The sequence below is a fragment of the Tubulanus polymorphus genome, chromosome 11, assembly GCF_964204645.1.
Source record: "Tubulanus polymorphus chromosome 11, tnTubPoly1.2, whole genome shotgun sequence".
NCBI classification, from domain to species: Eukaryota; Metazoa; Nemertea; class Palaeonemertea; order Tubulaniformes; family Tubulanidae; genus Tubulanus; species Tubulanus polymorphus.
In genome coordinates this window covers 2,852,657-2,870,407 of record NC_134035.1, presented here as the reverse complement: position 1 = coordinate 2,870,407, position 17,751 = coordinate 2,852,657, and the positions used below count along the sequence as shown (strand labels likewise).

The 17,751-nt window shown below is 41.1% G+C and overlaps 1 protein-coding gene across 2 annotated transcripts in view; it reads left to right on the top strand.

Moving 5' to 3' along the window:
- The window catches only part of LOC141913300 (liprin-beta-1-like), a 76,065-nt gene that overhangs the window by 18,117 nt on the left and 40,197 nt on the right, over positions 1 to 17,751 (top strand). The gene's annotated exons all lie outside the window — the stretch shown is intronic.

Below are 17,751 nucleotides of genomic sequence, written 5' to 3'. Positions count from 1 at the left end.
TTGCTTATAAGATACAATAAAATCCGGCATTACAAAAAACCAATGCACCGTAACGACGACAAAATCTGCGAAAATCTTTAAGAACTTAATTTCGCGAAAAATTTAAAATCCACCGATGGACCGCCGGGGAGAATGCAAACGATTTTCAATTTATAATCAATTCGCGCTGCAACGACGACGAGCGGTCTCGCCATTGTTTCGTTTTTTAATCAAACGTCGCCGGCAGAAATTTCGAATTCATTTTTTTTTTTCTCTTTCGCACATGAAGAATATCATCTCGCGGCGGAGGATCGCTCGTGTATTTTGCTCGTTTGAAGTTGGCGAAATTGACGGCTACAATTTCGTCGTCTCTCGTTAATTGTTTCGTCGCTTGTTATGCGTTTAATTGCTGGTAAATCTCCGTAATGAACGTCGTCGGTTCCGTGCGAGTCTTTAACGGCGATATCGATATTTCCTGGTGTTCGTTGCAAAATAGAAACAAATTGAAACCTGTGTTCACACTTTGGTTCGTTAATTCGTTCTAATTTTGCCCGTACCTGGAATGGACAACAGCCGCGACCATGTGGCGATGTGTATGCAACTTGTCACAAGCCCCAGTAGCGCAGTCGTCACTTAACTCGAAAGACTAAGATTAGAGTTGAGATTGTAAGATTGGTTATAGAACTAAGATGGTCATAGACTGTTATAAAACTAAGATGGTCATACACTCATCTTAAGATGTTAGATTGGCTATAGAACTAAGATTGCCGTAGACTGGTTTTAGTCTAAAGCCACGAGTACGGAACCAGCCGGAAGTTAGCCGGACTGAAGTCGCAACAGAGATAAGTCGTGAAGATACGCGATATCCGTATAACATGAATATACAAGAGAAATCCCGCAATGATTAAGCCACGGATGAAAAGTTCTTGAATAGTTCGAGTAGCATTTCGCCTAAAGTCTATTAGCCATCATCAAGGGTACTGTGTATACTGTTCTATCATGGACTCTAAAGTAAAATTCAAGAACTTTTCATGTTTGGCTGAAGTAATCGATGGATTTCTCTCTCTCTCTCTCTCTCTCTCTCTCTCTCTCTCTCTCTCTCTCTCTCTCTCGTTTATGCAACAGATAGATAGATAGATAGCTTTATTTTTCTGAAAAATTGTAACAAATCATATTTAATGATTCATCACATACATAATGGATGATAACAATATTTATACGCGAAATGAAACGTTACGATATCACAGATAATGCCCTTCATAATCGAAGCTCGATTATTCAAAAGCGAGCTTCCTTTTACCATCGATCCTTAGTTTTGTAAAAAGATGAATAAAAGCGACCAGGTTCAGCGTGTATGTAGATTTTATTTCATCAGGTAGCAATAGCTATGAATGATCGATATAATTCTCATAAGGTACGACGATGACGATGATGATGGATAAATCAATTTGTAACATCGACAGCGCGTTACCGAATTACAAGGGCCTGAATTGTGCAACCGTAGCGAATTAGCTTTTTTGTTTATTTCATATTGTGTGCGGATTGCGTCTAGGCAGGAGGCGGCGGGGGTGTGAATCTTAATGGCTCGTTGACATGATTTCATGATGTTGATTGTCGTGTCGCCCACGGCGTTTGCTCTGTTAGCCGCGTTAATATCAGTCGGGGTCAAACTGGCCCGGATCAGACCCCGAGTCAAAATCAAGATATCTTAGGCCTTGGGCAGCCACCAGTCTATATATCTAGCCGATCAGATGCAGTTTTTTTTCAGATTCGCACTATACCAATGGCAGCTAAGCGGCTACCTGGCTGCCCGAGAAATTTTGGGCAATTTAAACGACCAATGAACACTTTGCAGCATTTTTGTTGGCGTGAGCTTCAGCAGGAGGCAAACGAACCCTGGCAAGCGAGGGTGGTTGTGAAGGCGTTCCTTTGTGAAGGTGTTCCGTATCCGTGACATCGGGGCTTGAAATGAAAGCAACGGAATTAATGCGTTGCTATTGTTTTAGCAATCTAAACGACGTCCTGTTGTTAATCACTGCCGATATACGCGCTATTAAAATACTGTAATAACACCGTTGATTCACTCACTCATGTATCGTATAGCAGTACCACTAGTTAGACCATTGTAAAAGAGCCTGTACCTGGAATGGACCAAATCAGAGTGTGAGTTCGCACAAGTGTTGTTGAATTGGCGCCAGATAGTTATCACCGGGTCTGCAAGATGTCGCTATGTGTATCGTATCCCCAATGTATATCTTAAGTATAGATTTGAATAGTCGCCTTATTAAGAACATTTTTGATGACAGCGGTTCGTCATATTAAATTCTAGGACATTTCCAAAACAACTGAAACGGATGTATACTCGGAGACCAGCAGCACATGCAAGGGCTCGACCTCGCAAAAACACTGTTCGATGAAGTTGTCTTTGAAGTGTTTAGAAGGTCGCTGTAGATTGTGACAAACGCAAAGACGATTTGGCCCGGGCCAAATTGGTACGAATCGGGCCCGAGTTAAATTTGGCCCGTGTCTAATTAGAGGGTGTGTTCACGCGTTAACTGCTCACTAGATACTAAACAATGCTCAAACAAATGAGCCATTTCTGGAAGCAGTTGCAATTCCGACGCAATCATTTGACCCCTGCTAGAATTTGGTTCAGGTCTGGTCCAACATTTTAACCTGGGCTAAAGATGCTCGTGCAATCGCGGCTATGCTGATTGTAGCTTACAACTTGCTATTCAACGCTCGTGGTTTATCACCTCGTCACACGGATGATAATGTGGTAATTTACTGACACGGATGAAGTCAAATGATCGCGCGAGGCCTTCGCGGACGATCCGGTTATAATTTCGCTTTAATCCGGTTAATCGACAATGCGGTCTGCGTCTCTGTCTCTTCTCTCTCTCTCCTCTCTTTCTCCTCTCTCGCTTGACAAGACTAGGATTTGAAAAGATTGAAATCAACCAGTGTCTCCTGTGTGTTGTGTAGGTTTTATAGGAAGTGAAGAGAGAATTTTTAGAAACGTGCAGGTTTTCGGAGATGGACGTAGATTGATGAGATTATGGATGCAGATGAGATTATGGCCTGATTAGGATGTTAACCTTGATCTTCATCCAAACACCTTTCATACCCTCATCTTCACCCATAAGTATCCGGTATCCCCTAATCTGTATCAGTGCCTATGGGAGGCTGGATATCTTCATTTTGTTAGTTTTAAAACTTGAGTCACACTTTGTTGAACCCAAGAGGCAACATCAATGGAAAGCAGATTGTAAAAACAGCAAATGTGCTGTGGACAGCTGAAGGTGAAGGGTTTCGACTTTACCACAAGTGAAGAAGAAGTGAAGCTGATTATCCTGTAGAGCAGTATCTGCAGTCAACATTTATCTAAAAGCACTTCATTTCAAGAAGGGTTATAGCACCTTACAGAAATGGAAACTTTCTGTAATATTAAGGCACATAATTTTTCGGAAAATTCTTGAAGAGGGTTTTTTCCCCTGTCAAAAAGGGGCACTTCCGTCACATTGTTTGCCCCCTTCTAATTGATTTGGCGTGAAAAACTCGCTCTGACCCTGGATGCATCCTAGTTGCTCAAAAGTTTGATGGATAGATACCATAAAACAAAAAAAAATGTTAACTCGACCGCCGATCACACATTTATATCTGTACTTCGATTTCCGATTTCAAAATCAAACTCCCCTGTTTAGCTCCCGGCAGGTGTGGTGGGTCTGTAAGGGACACTTAATCAAAAAATCAAATGAAATTTACAAACCAAATAAATAACAGGGTCAATCCCTATTTTAAGATAAAAAAAAGAACTTTTAATTGTCACTTGGTCAATTATCCATTGGTTAACTCTAACCTACCTCTGACCCATGAACGTTGGCGCCAAATTTTAACGACGAATTTCACTGAATATTTTGTGCGGAATGAAATAAATTTTAAAATCGAAAAAAATTTAAATCGGAATTAATTCACCAGTCGGCTACGAACGAGCTCGCTCTGTCTAGTTACAAACAGCTGGTGTGTGCGCGCTGTGAGTGGTTCTATGTGTGGCTAGCACACACAGACACACACAACCTGCGCTGCGCCTCCGCGGTATATCAGCGGCGTCATCGAGTCAGATCAGTTAGGAGACCGTGAACGCTGCCGCCGTCGGGATAAATACAGCTATTGCTCCTCTACCGCGTGCCGCGAACGACAACAACGGGCACAAACTCATCATCAACATCCGATCCCGCCGAATACCTGGATCCGACGCCGAGTGGATAGTCGTACATACTCGTAGTATACCCGCGTATATATATATCGTGTTTTTTGTATATCGGATATCGGTAAAATGATTAGATTAAGATTTCAAGCGTAATAGTGTTTAATAATTATCATAATTGACGAGGACACCTGTTGTGCGATTGTTTTTTACCCCTCTGCGAGTTGCGTTTGAGCGCCGCGCTTGCTCCGGTACGTCGTGGAATAAAAACGTGAATGAAATATCTATGACGGGGTATTTATGCGTAAGTTCGTAATTTTCAAGTAAGTCGTGTAGTTGTAACTTCTATCGCGACCGGAAAGGTCGGGCTGCGATTTGCGATTTAGGGTATTATTATTATACATGGTTGTTAACCATTCCTGATTTTCAGCGTTTCATTACTATTTTGTCCCTAACGAAAAATACTGATGTAATACAATTTGTGGCAGGGGTACAATCCGTTACGAGTCTCTTAATGAAGAAGTTTTCACATAGACAACTTTTTACACCTGTAGTTCCTTCATTTCTTTAAGTATATATGATGTTCGGACCACAATACTAAAGAGGTAATAGTAGTTCTGATTAAAGCTTAAGTCTACAAAAGACATTATTAACAATGTTTACGATAGATTAGATAATTGATAATGGCCACCATATAAACATAGATATTCACGACAGTCTATTAATACCTAAATGTAATTTCAGAAACAAATTTACCCGGATGTATAGAGAATCCGGCACTGATAAAACGAGAAAGATGAATTGCGAAAAGTTTCCTTCAAGCTGATGATTTTCGAATCGACGTTTCGACTATGACCTAATAGTCATCTTCAGGAAATGGTCATCTCTTTTCCTGAAGATGACTATTAGGCTATAGTCCAAACGTCAATCAATAAATCATAAGCTTTAAGGACAATTTTCGTTCTTCATCTCTCTCGTTATATTAGTGCTTAGGTATTCTGTATATATCGTTACAACACGCACCCAATGATTCTCGGTGTTCCTTCTAATTTTGCTTGTAGTATACTCGATAATTACGTATCCATTTCACTTCGACGCCGTATCATCAAAAACGCCGTTAAGAATCGTTTTTTTTTCCTTAAATGATTCATGAAATCATTTTGCGACAGCTTTTACAAACGAATCGTGACGTGTTTGTTTATCGAGTTTATCCGCGAATAGATTCTTCCGATCGGGAATAAGACATACGTTCTGGTAGACGCGCGCCGTCTGCGGGAAGCGCTCATTTCCGCGTATTGCTCGTTTTTCTAACGTTTTTATCGAAATTATTCCGGATCTAATTGGTGTAATTATAATCTCTGCCGCAGTCACTGCAGGGGGGGACGACGACGTAGTTTCAGCGCTTTCAAACGTTGAACGCTTTCAAACAAAGCTTAGATTATCGGCTACGTATGAAACTAGATAGAACGGTTGGATCTCGGTAGCTGCGATCGCGCGGACGTTTTGACCCGCGCCCGATCAACCGTTTGTTCACGCCGGCGCCAAACGGGTCCGCGACTGTTCGATGCGGGCCGAATTTTACCCGACCAAAAACGTCAGACCAGGTTAAAAGTTGAGATGTATCTTATATATCTAGGGGCCGGTCTAATGAGCCCCGATCGCGCAAGCATTTTTGGTCCGTGCCATATAAGGTCCGGTAAACTGTTCACATGGGTGCCAAATTGGACTGTGCCCGTTTGGCCTGACCAGAAACGTCGGATTTGGCCCAAGCCAAGTTTTAGCACATGTCAAATTATTGCATGTGTGAATTGTAACTGAGTGGTTCGCTTGTGAACGCGCTCTCTAATTAGGCAAGGGCCAAATTTGACTCGGGCCTGGGTCTGTGATCGCGGCTATAGACTGGGGGCTTACTCAAGCTTAAGACCAATTTGTTAAACCAGCCATAGGATTTATACCCGAGCAACCCGGCAACAAAAGGCTAAGGCGCTTTTCTCGGCACCGGTTCCGATCTTCTTTATTTGGAAAATGTCTGGGCATATCCCATATCGCGATCAGGCTTTGAAGTATATTAATTGAATTCGCATGAGGTAGTGATCAACAGATTTAGGTGTAGTACCTAGAACTGATGATAAGTTTAAGGCGCGAGTGTCTGAACTGATAATATGTTTAAGGCGCGAGTGTCTGTTCGAGGCTCTTAAGAGATATTTTATCCGTAACAATATTGTTATTGTCGCCGTTAATGTCGGCGCATCTGTATTTGTCGCGTTTGAATTGGCGCTGCGTTTGACAGTCGTGATACTCGTATACGGCGCCGATCGCGCGAGGGCTTTGTGTCCCGGAGAAACAGATAGGATTTGAATTGTCATAACTACTAATGTCTCCTCTGTCGTTTGCAGATACAGTGTATATATATATATGTGTATATAATGATGAAGAGTTTGTTGATTTTTTTTTTCGTTGAGAATAAGCGATTAGTTACAGGTCTAGTTACAGGCCGAGCGCGCGTGAGGGCTTTGTTTCCCGGAGAAATAGAAAGGATTTGAATTGTCATAACTACTAATCTCTCCTCCGTCGTCAGAAGATACAGCATATATATATATATATATATATGCGTATATAATGATGAAGAGTTTGTTGATTTTTTTTTTTCGTTGAGAATAAGTGATTAGCTGCAGGTCTTTCACCCGCTGCTTATTTGTAACGATGGCGTATTTATCGTATGGTAGCTAGGAAATAGATATCCGTTTAGAATTACTAATCGCTAGCGCGCGCGCGCGGGTTCCCCGCATGAAAATTTTTTAATACGCATACACTAATACGCAATGTAGCACGTCGATGATGAGCGATATTGTTTGAGATTTTGGTCGGAATGACGATATCTCGCCTTCGATGAATCGTACATTTCTGAATGGTTCAAGTAATGGACTACCTTTATCAGTATGTAACCATGGACATATAAACTAGATCTAGTTTATACGTCCATGATGTAACGAAGCATAACATAACATTTGAATTTTTTGTAGCTCATTTTCGCTGAGACATAAGCCGTGATCACACATGCGTTTTTGGCATGGGCCAAATTTCGCGCGGCCAAAAATGAAATGCTCGACCAGGCTTGAGCCAAATTTTAGCACCGGTCAAATTATTGCGTTCGGACTCGTACAGGTTGGGAAGCGGCTTCGCTTTATAATGTATCCAGTGAATGGCTTGCGTGTGAGCGCGCTCTTCAATTAGGCGCGGTCCAAATTTGACTCGGGGCCTGATTCGCGCCGATTGAATCGCTTTTACACTATGGCTGTCGATACACGTGATTCATCACGAATCCTTACTACTGTTAATCACGTACTCTAAAACCATGTTTAATCTAACTCGTGCTGATTTTTAGTTAGCGCACAATTCGGTAAATGGCTGATGAATTTTCTAAAGAGCCCTCTCGATGATCGTTCTCATCGTTTACTAATTCGCTGCGGATTTTTTTTCGGCGTTGCGTCCACTAAAATGCAGTCGGAGTCACGTTTGGTAATGGCCGGGGTATTTTTGTCAACGCGTGAATGCTCAGAGTTTAGTCGGTTTACCGGAACATCGATGGCTAAAGCTGTGTAGAATTGCCATTAACGCGGCGTTTGCCTCCGTGTATAATGACGCACCGTCACACGTCGCTATCCTATAAAATTCAGCATTTTAAACAGCTGTTTCTGTATGTAGTCGTGCTATATGTTCTCCGATTATAAAATCGATATAAGTAGAGATAGATGGGTATATAGGTTAATAGGAAGTCGTTGTATATCAGTGGAAGGGACTGATGTCTCGCTGCCCGATAGATGGGTATATAGGTTAATAGGTGGTCGGTGTATATCAGTAGAAGGGACTGATGTCTCACAGCCCGATCGATGGGTATATAGGTTAATAGGTGGTCGTTGTATATCAGTGGAAGGGACTGATGTCTCGCTGCCCGATAGATGGGTATATGGGTATATAGGTTAATAGGTGGTCGGTGTATATCAGTGGAAGGGACTGATGTCTCGCAGCCCGATAGATGGGTATATAGGTTAATAGGTGGTCGTTGTATATCAGTGGAAGGGACGGATGTCTCGCTGCCCGATAGATGGGTATATAGGTTAATAGGTGGTCGTTGTATATCAGTGGAAGGGACTGATGTCTCGCTGCCCGATAGATGGGTATATAGGTTAATAGGTGGTCGGTGTATATTAGTGGAAGGGACTGATGTCTCGCTGCCCGATAGATGGGTATATAGGTTAATAGGTGGTCGTTGTATATCAGTGGAAGGGACTGATGTCTCATTGATCAGGTGTTAGTCCAGGGGGGGAGGGGTGTAAGATGGGTATATAGGTTGCCCCTGAACGATCTATGCACTGACTATGATATACTATGGTGTTGTCTAGTGTAATACTATAAAACTCTGCAGGTGTTTCCCCAGTTGTTACAAACCCTGAACACTGCAGGATCGGCCACTCCTTTCATTTTTACATCCACCCCTCTGAGAAAATCAGGCACCCCTTATAGAATATATGCTGTCCCTGCCGAAAATAGGAGATTACACCAAAATAAAGCTTAAGTTTCTGTATTTTTTGGGGGGGGGGGTGGTATTGAAAGCCTTGTTACTTCACCAGCCACGATGTCATACACTTAAAACAGCAGCACTCTACAACTCCCGCATACGGAGAACACTGCCCTGATAATAGTTATAACCGCCCCTTTCGTTCCCGGCAGGTGTGGTGGGTTTACGGGACGAAACGATATGAAATCAATCGGAAAGAGGGGAAATCATCCCTGTTTCAATTTCAAGAAAAAAAGATACTGGTACTCGGGTAGCTGCAGCATCCGCCGGCTGTAGCCGTTAGAATTTTTGCTCATCGTCACGATGTTCGGTACTACTCTTGAACCGTTTAGAAGAATATAATATTTCAACGCGTAATCGTGAAATCTAGATCGAAGTTAATCGAAAAATGAACTTGATAAGCTGCGTTTAGAACGTTCAATTTAGAATGTAGCAAGCGTTTGCTCTAGTCCATAGGTCTGTTGCGCTAAAGAACAGGGTGCTTTAGAGAGACCAAAACGACCTATCTAGGTGTGTTCTGAAATTGTACGGATGCATTTTTATGGCTGATATCTAACGTTTATAACTTATACAACGATCCAATGTTAGATATTTTTGTTGCAGAACAACCTCTACCTGACTGTGCCTGAGTGTGCACCTAATTCTGCATCAGTACCGAAAGATTCAGCCGGATTTAGTTTCAATGTGCATTCGTCGAGATCAATATCATATAACTTGATTGATTGACCACTTGCCCTACAATACAGGCTGATGCAGCACCTGAAGCTGTGTCGTCGTTGTTGCTAAAAGTGTGCGGGGAAGGTTTTTCGGCGTCAATGTCGCCGATGCTGCGTAGTTGATGCAGTTGGTGCTGGTGTGTCCTGAGACAAACAGCAATCAGCGGTCACATGCGAACTACTGCTGTTCCATCAACGACTTAGTCCGGGTCGCAAGTCGACCTGAACCACGCTTTAGAGCACGGTTTCGTTTTTAAATGTCATACGCCTCTCTCTCTCTATCGCTCTTTGAAATCATTTTTCCTCGTGTCAGAAGTTTTGCGTTTAATCGCGGTGGATACCAGATTGAATTTTCGTGTTTCAGTTCGATACGCGTATGTTCGCTCGCTCGCTCCTGTAGCGTAGCGTGGAGACGACGGAGAACATCTCGATGACGATCATCTGTTTGTGATCTGTATGTTTTAGACGGAGAGAGAGACATTAATTAACGTATAGAAGGAACGCGCGATGAAAATTGAAAATTACAACCGATTTAACAAATGCTCCGACGATATTAGAGAGTAATCGGTGTCGGATCTAAGTTGCGCAAAATCTCGAATGTAGTTTGAAACAACTGACCTGGAATCAGGGAACCTTCTTTTCTTAAGAAAATTCAGGGAATTTAAGAAAAGGCATGCTATGGCATAATCTTGGAGTGATTGCTCCTCCAAGATATAATGAAATCATGCAAGGGCGCGTTTGAGAATCTTGGAGAGTTTGCTACATGGTATAACGAGCCACGCAATGGTGTAATATGCGATGATAGTTTTCAGATTTAAACTGTGTCTATAGGCGTTGTTTGTTGTCGTCGTTTAAAGACAAAGACTTTTCGGATGTGGAATGTTTGTCCATCAATCGGAAGTCGACGATAACTTGTCTCGAATATAAAGCGATAAAACCTGCGGATATTAATAACAGAACTGAGTAAATAGTGAGGGAGAGAGTAGAGAGGGGAGAGTAGAGAGAGTGGGAAAGTGGTAGAGACGAATCAGATCTATATCTGGGGCTCAATTGATCAAGTCCTTATGTATCACGTGTCATCAACGCGCATGTGGCTTATTGGCGGTTTTACATAGCTAAATCTGGATTTAAGTCCACTTAATAGAATAACCCACAAGCAATCGAGCACTAGTAGCTCCTGTAATTCCGCTGTATCGGTGGTTTTGGTATAGACCTTGCTTTCCAATTGTCCTTCAACGAGAATGAACTGATAACTGATAAGTTTGAAATGAGATACGCAGGAAGAGCGTTGATGATTCCCGATGTCGGGTTGATTTCGTTTGTTATCCTTGTTCTATCCTTCGCGGAGCTGACAACAGTTCCTGACTGTCAGTATTTGTAACTATTTCATAATGGAAAATACTGATCTGATTTGTGTGATGCGTACAGAAATATGAAAGATGTTACTGAGTGTCTTACTGTTGATTACTGATTAATTTGAACAGAAATATGAAAGATGTTACTGAGTGTCTTACTGTTGATTACTGATTAATTTGAACAGAAATATGAAAGATGTTACTGAGGGTCTTACTGTTGATTACTGATTAATTTGAACTTTTTCTTTCATATTTCAATGAAACATTACTAAAAAAGAATTAAATTTGCTGCAGATAGCTCGTTTCACAGGTTGACAGCCCTGCCTTCGTAATTAGTCGACGTCATAGAATCCAGTTTCGAAATTAATTGTCAAATTCAAATGAGATGAAAGTGCTGAATACGGATACGAAACACGTGTTAAGGCTAAAAGTGACTCTTTCCTTTTGATGTGATAAAACCAACCATTACGCAAAGAAATGTTTATCAAATGCAACGTTTCGAGTTTTCGCTTAAAAGACTTTGTTGTAATTCTTGCGTTTCTTGTTTTAAAGCGGAGTTAAAAGCTTCCAGGAGAGTACGTTTGTTTGAAAAACATACTCCGGTTTCTTTTAAACGTCTGAACGCGTTGTTTAATTTGAGTAAAACAACCTCGTTGATCTCTTTTACCTGCTCTCGAATTTTCGTTTAGATTAAACCAGCTTCAGCTGTTAATCTTCGCGCTGAAGTTTGTTTTTGTTTTAATGTTAGTTCATTTCGAAATTGTCTAATTTGAAACGTTTTGCGAAATGAGAACTCGCTCATACGCCGCGATCACTCGGAGACGATTTGGCCCCGGTCAAATTGGCACGGATTAGGCCCGAGTCGAATTTGGCCCGTACCTAATCAGAGGGTTCACACGTAAACCACTCACTCTACACTAAACGATGCTTAAACTAAGTGAAGTGTGTACGTTCCAAAACCTGTAACAATTCGCACTCAAATATTTGACCTGTGCTAAAATTTGGCAACGGCATGGTCCAACGTTCTTGGCACCTGTGTAAATGATTGTTCCCGGGGCCTAATTTGGCACGGGCCAAAAATGCTCGTGTGATTGCGGCTATATTTATCAAATGCTTGCTTGACCGAAGATGTTAGAAGGATAATGGATATGAGATGTACAAAATGAGTGCAGGGATACATAGTTTCTTTTTTAAACTTGCTTACTTTTTGTAAGAATCAAAATCTTATTGACCTACTGGAATGGAATGATAGGTAATTCAGGTTCGAACTTGGTTTTTGGATGTTGTTGACTAGACCATATACTCTTAAGAGTCCATGGTCTTGACTTAACGACTGACTTTAAGCGGCTTCATATGTCACATTAAAACTAAGGTCTCAATTAAAAGTGCTTTTAGATGAAAACTTTCAAGAAGTTTTAGCTTTAGAGAATAATTATATTCAACTTCGGAAGTGGGCGAAATGGTTTCCTGTGCGCGCGACGTCGTTGGAACTCGAGCTCAAAGGTGCTCATTATCAGAGCCTTTGACAGAATTGACAGACAAAAAAGTTCTCTGAAAAAATTAACAAGAAAAACAAAAACTCGTCGTAAACAACAATTCTCTAAGGAATCATTTAGCATTATTAGAGTTATAAATAAAATCAAAAAGAGTACGGTATATTTTATTTACCAGACGCAGTTATATTATGCAAACTGGTCTGATCGGAAACAACACGATTTTACAAACATTTTATGTTACAGCACAGCACAGTTCTATAGAGAAGGTTCGATTGCTGATAGTCAGGCAGGGTAACGACTTACCAGGAAATTAGGGAAAAGTCGGGGACTTTTCTTTTCTTTAAAAAGTTTGGGAATTTTGGAAAAAAAGCTAAAAATCAGGAAAAGTCAGGGAAATTCATTCAGATAGCTATTCAGATAGATTGCACGTAATATCTAACAGTTTCCGTCTATGTCTTATGTATTTGACAGTGTTAATTGATAGGATTCTTAGCAGATCAAGTCGGGGAAAACAATGAGCATGTCGGGGAATAGTCAAGGTAAAAGAAGTCAGATATAAGGCAGCCCGGATTCGATGGCCCCCGAGAAGGTTCAATTCATGGTAGTTAAAGTTTTAGGGATCAATATGGCCCTGAGAAGTAACTTTCTGCGCATTTGTACATCTAGGAGACTGTAACGAATTTGTAAACCGAGACGAGGAGGGGGTCGTCCGCGTGAAATAATCATACAAAAAGTACTCGCGTATCTATCGCGACTAGTATTTCTTCCTCGACGTGCGACGTTGATCATTGGAAACTGAAGCTCACAGAATTACTGTACGACAACTGGTGGTGATTGAAAGAACACCTTCGCGTTGTCAATGAGGAGATTACTTTCCGCGCGGTCGTACCGTGTGGCCGTACCGTGTGGCGGTACCGTGCGTGTCTCTAGTCTCAGTGTGGCATCAGTTTATAATGAATTGTTTCTGCTCATATACCAGTATACCTGTATACCTGTATACGGGCAATCGCTGTAGAACTAATCAGTTCCAATAATAGTTCGTCGTATGTAATTAAGCTGTCGGTCGAATCTCAAAGTTTCGTCTAGACACATTACAAGGAACGAGAGCCGCGATTACGTGGAGACTACTTGGCCCGGGTCAAACCGTCAAATTTGGCCTGTGCCTAATAAAGGGCGCATCAATACAAAAACTAATCAATACTAAACAATGCTGTGAAATAAATTACCTAAGTCACTTCTAGGAACCAGTTGCTATTTATAAGCAATAATTTTATCCTTGTTAAAATTTTGCTCAGACATTTTAGGTTGTGCCGAGTTTGCCAGCCCAGGTACATTTGGTGCCTGTATGCGCTGGGCCAAAATCGCCTGTGTGATCCCCGGCTAAAGACGAACGACAGCTAGCAGATTATAGTTTTAACGTTGCAAGCGGAATGCCTCTGCGCAACTTCAGGGTATCTATTTTGAAGACGGCCACATTAAGGCTATCAGTCGAACGACACATAGAAATTGGCTTAAGGAGAGAAATCCCACAATAATTCAGTCAAAGAAAGTTCTTGAATAGAATAGTATATATTTTGAGCAACGTTTTGGCTAAATCATCAGATTATGGCTTTCCATCCTACACGGATTTCGTGTATCCTCACACAGAAATTGGCTCGCATTAATAATTTTCGTTACTCGTCAACTGCGACGACAATAGTTGAACAGTTCGTACGATCGATATATTAGTTCCTCGCACTTAAGTGCATTTTAAAGTCCGTACGTTCATTCCCCCTTTGTAATCTTATCATTTGATCGATTGATTTTAAACGGTAGTTCAACAGAAGTCTGCATCTGACGCGATCGATTAGGACACGTTAGGATAGATAGATCTCAATAAGTCAACTATATAAACTGCTTTTGGGTATTCTTTTTCTTGTTTTTTCTCGAGTTTGATGATCTCTAGGTGTTCTCTAAGAACAGAGTTTCATGATCAGTCGAATGTACAGAACTTTTGCTTTCGATCGTAGTATGTGTTTAGAGACATCCTCAAAACAATCGTCCATCGCGCCTCGACCGACAAGCGACAGATCGGGTCGACGTTTTTGATCGGAACGAACTGAAAGTGCTACGATCGCGTATCGTTCGTTCATTGCGGTTTCCTAACGGTACTTCACGTGAACTATCCACAGCTTCTCCGCAGTCATCGCTCGCCGATGATAGAAAAACTCGTACGACATTACGCGACGACAGTAAGCCATTAACCGAGAGTAGATCTGCAGCAGAAGTTTGGATAATATTTACTCTTATTGAACGGGATTAGAGAGTAGTACGCATCAATGATGAGTCCTAAGTAACAGATATATCTGAAGTGTTGATGGTGATGATTGCGTGCACGCGCGGTTTCAACGATGAAACTCATCTGCGTTTGACATTTTCGAGTCGTCTACGCCATCATTTCCCCCTCGAGTTGTCTCGTTCATTCCGACCGATTCTCAGTTTCTCGTCGACTATTATCTTACACCAGTGTATTCCACACTCCACTGGTATTTCTCTTCAGCGCGCGGGCATATATATATATATATATATATATATATATATATATATATATATATATATATATATATATATATATATATATATATATATATATCGTTTTACAATACTCTTTCGGAAATGTCACCTAAGTACGAGTGTGAAATTGAAACGGATTGCAATCTCGTTTCCGATAGTATTCGAGCCGCCGAGCACCGCGCATCGTCGCGATAAAATTCATTCTCGATGTTCGCAATGTGTTTCGAAATAAGTGAGATATCTGAGAATTTGCGATGACGTTTTATGTTCATGGTAGGAAATTTACCTCGACGACTTTTTCACGGTTACGTTTCAGCGATCAAAATATATTTTCAGCATCAATCCTCAAAAAAATTCTCGGGTTGACATTGTTAATATAATTGTTGACAGGGTTAATATCCATCACGGAGCATGTCTGATACATCTGTGCATTCACACCTGTATCATTTTGCCCTTGCATGTAATTTTTAGAAATCTAAAATAGGCATTGACCCTGTTATTTATTTGATCGGTAGATTTCGTTTGATATTTTTTTAGTTGTTGTCCCGTTACAAACCCATCACATTTAATTAAATCTAGTGTTAAGCTCTTCCGCTGTTACATTTGTCATTCTTTCCTACATAATTTGAAAAATAAGCCGCCTCTGTAATTCTGCTGCGATGCGATGTCCTGACAATCGACCCCGAATGCGTCCCCCGCGTCACACTAGCTTGACCGACGCGGTAGTTATCATAAACTACGCAGATTCAGTCTGAAGTGGTAGATGACAGTTATTAAGAGTTGTCGCTCGGTGACACGAGAGTATTCCAATATTGACTACATCAGATTGACGACGACGGCTGATGTCTGGGTGGTCGATGTTGGTCAGTATCTCACCGAGGTTTATCCGTATACTAATGGCCGTTTGTACACTTGACCAGTTACATGAGGTCAGGTATGGTTTACTGGGCATTTCTTTAGTTGTCAACAGCGACATACCTGTGTGGCTTACCAAACGTTTTAACGATAAACTGTTGAGAAAAGGGCATGATTCTGCCCATGCTACTTTCCAGGCTTTTCGACAAAATCATGCTTTCATTTTACAGAAATTGAAATAAAAGATTGTGCCCTTTAGAAATAAGTGTTTTAAGATGAATGGGCACTACTTAGAGGGTTGTACGAAAGTCTTGTAAGACCTTCTAAGCTCTCCCCTGCGGCTAGGAATGATAAGAAAATACTGGTTTTTCCGATTATTAGAAAATTAAGAGAATCTTTTTTTTTTCAATGAATATTTCATTTTGTTAGCATCTCGTATACGAGCTGTAGCGGTATTTCACGTGTAGCGCCGGTTTGTTAGCGATCTCAGTGAAGTCACTCAACAGTAATCTATCAACCTGTCTCGACGCCGCTGAAAGATGGCGAGGAATTTAATAATAATTTCATCGGCGTCGATTAATTGGTTCAGACAGGTTTCAGTGGCGTTTAAAGTGAACAATGCAGATTTTCATATCCAAACACGCTGCTACAACGTGACCTTTAAATGTGTCGTATCTAGCCGCGCACGAGGGTTTTTGGTACAGGGCAAATATGGGCGGACCAAAATCGTTGGACCAGGCATGTACCAAATTTGAGCATAGGTCGAATTATTGTATGTTAATGCTAAATGGTTCTGGAAGTTATTGACCTCACTTGCCACAGCATCATTTTGATAGTATTTTACTAACGAGTGTGAACGTGCTTTCTAATGAGACGCGGGTCAAATTTGACTCCGTGTGAAAACGTCTCTGTGTGATCATGCCTAAAGTTGTGGTGAAGGTGAAGGTCTCTATAGTGAAAACAGAACATTTGGACGTTTCATTTCAAAGAATTTCACTTTTGTCTTATTATATCCAGCACAAATCCAGGGCTTCTTTTGGCAAAGGACCCTGAAATGCTTTCTCTGAATGAAGTCTTTAACTGTTAACTGTTATGTGGGATCTTCAAACAATAATTGGCGGGATAAGGACACTTTTCTACTTGGAAATGCTGTAAAATACTTCTACAAAATTAGTCCTTTTCGATACGATCTGCCCCTGTGTATACATGTGCGTACGTAGATGGCTCTAATGAACTATCCCCCCGCCCCCCTAAGGTCCCCAAGTCATCCTTAAATAACTCGCCGTAATTGGGTATCGTATGAATACGTCAGATTTCAGCCTTTCTCGGCGCGATGAGGGACTTCGATTAGTTTTAATCATTATTCCTCTTCCCTCAAGCCCCGCACAAACCTCTTCGTAAGTAAGTCGGTTTCCGGCAGTTGAAATGTTTCTTCCGCGATGTTTTTTTTCTTATTCTCTCGCTTGAATTCAACTTCAGTACATGAGTTTGATGATGAATTATCCAGCGTCAAAATGCCTCTGCCCAAATCATTGTATTCTATTGAAATGACATCACTGTCGATTAAGCTATTCAGCGATAGAATCTATGTATTTTCCTATTGCTCAGGAGTTTTCCTTAGTAATTATTAAGCAAGGTTGCCACTTACCTGGAAATCAGTTAAAAGTTGAGGAATTTTTTTTTTCTTTAAAAAAGTATGAGAATATTCAGGGAATGTTGTTAAAAAAGCTGAAAATCGGGGAAAAGTCAAGGAAATTTGCTGAGATCATGCGTAAAATCAAACGTTTTCCGTCTATGTTTTACGTATTAGACTGTGTTGATTGATTGGATTCTTAGCAGATCGAATTGGGGAAAACAACGAACATGTCAGGAAAATAGTTAAATGTGGCCACCCTTTTAGAACATATCATTGGCGTTCGCAAGCCCGACCTGAGCCCGTCTGAAGATATTTCGTAAATTTTAAAAAGAACCTTACTCAATTTTTTCTTACTGTAAAATGTCGACTACAGGT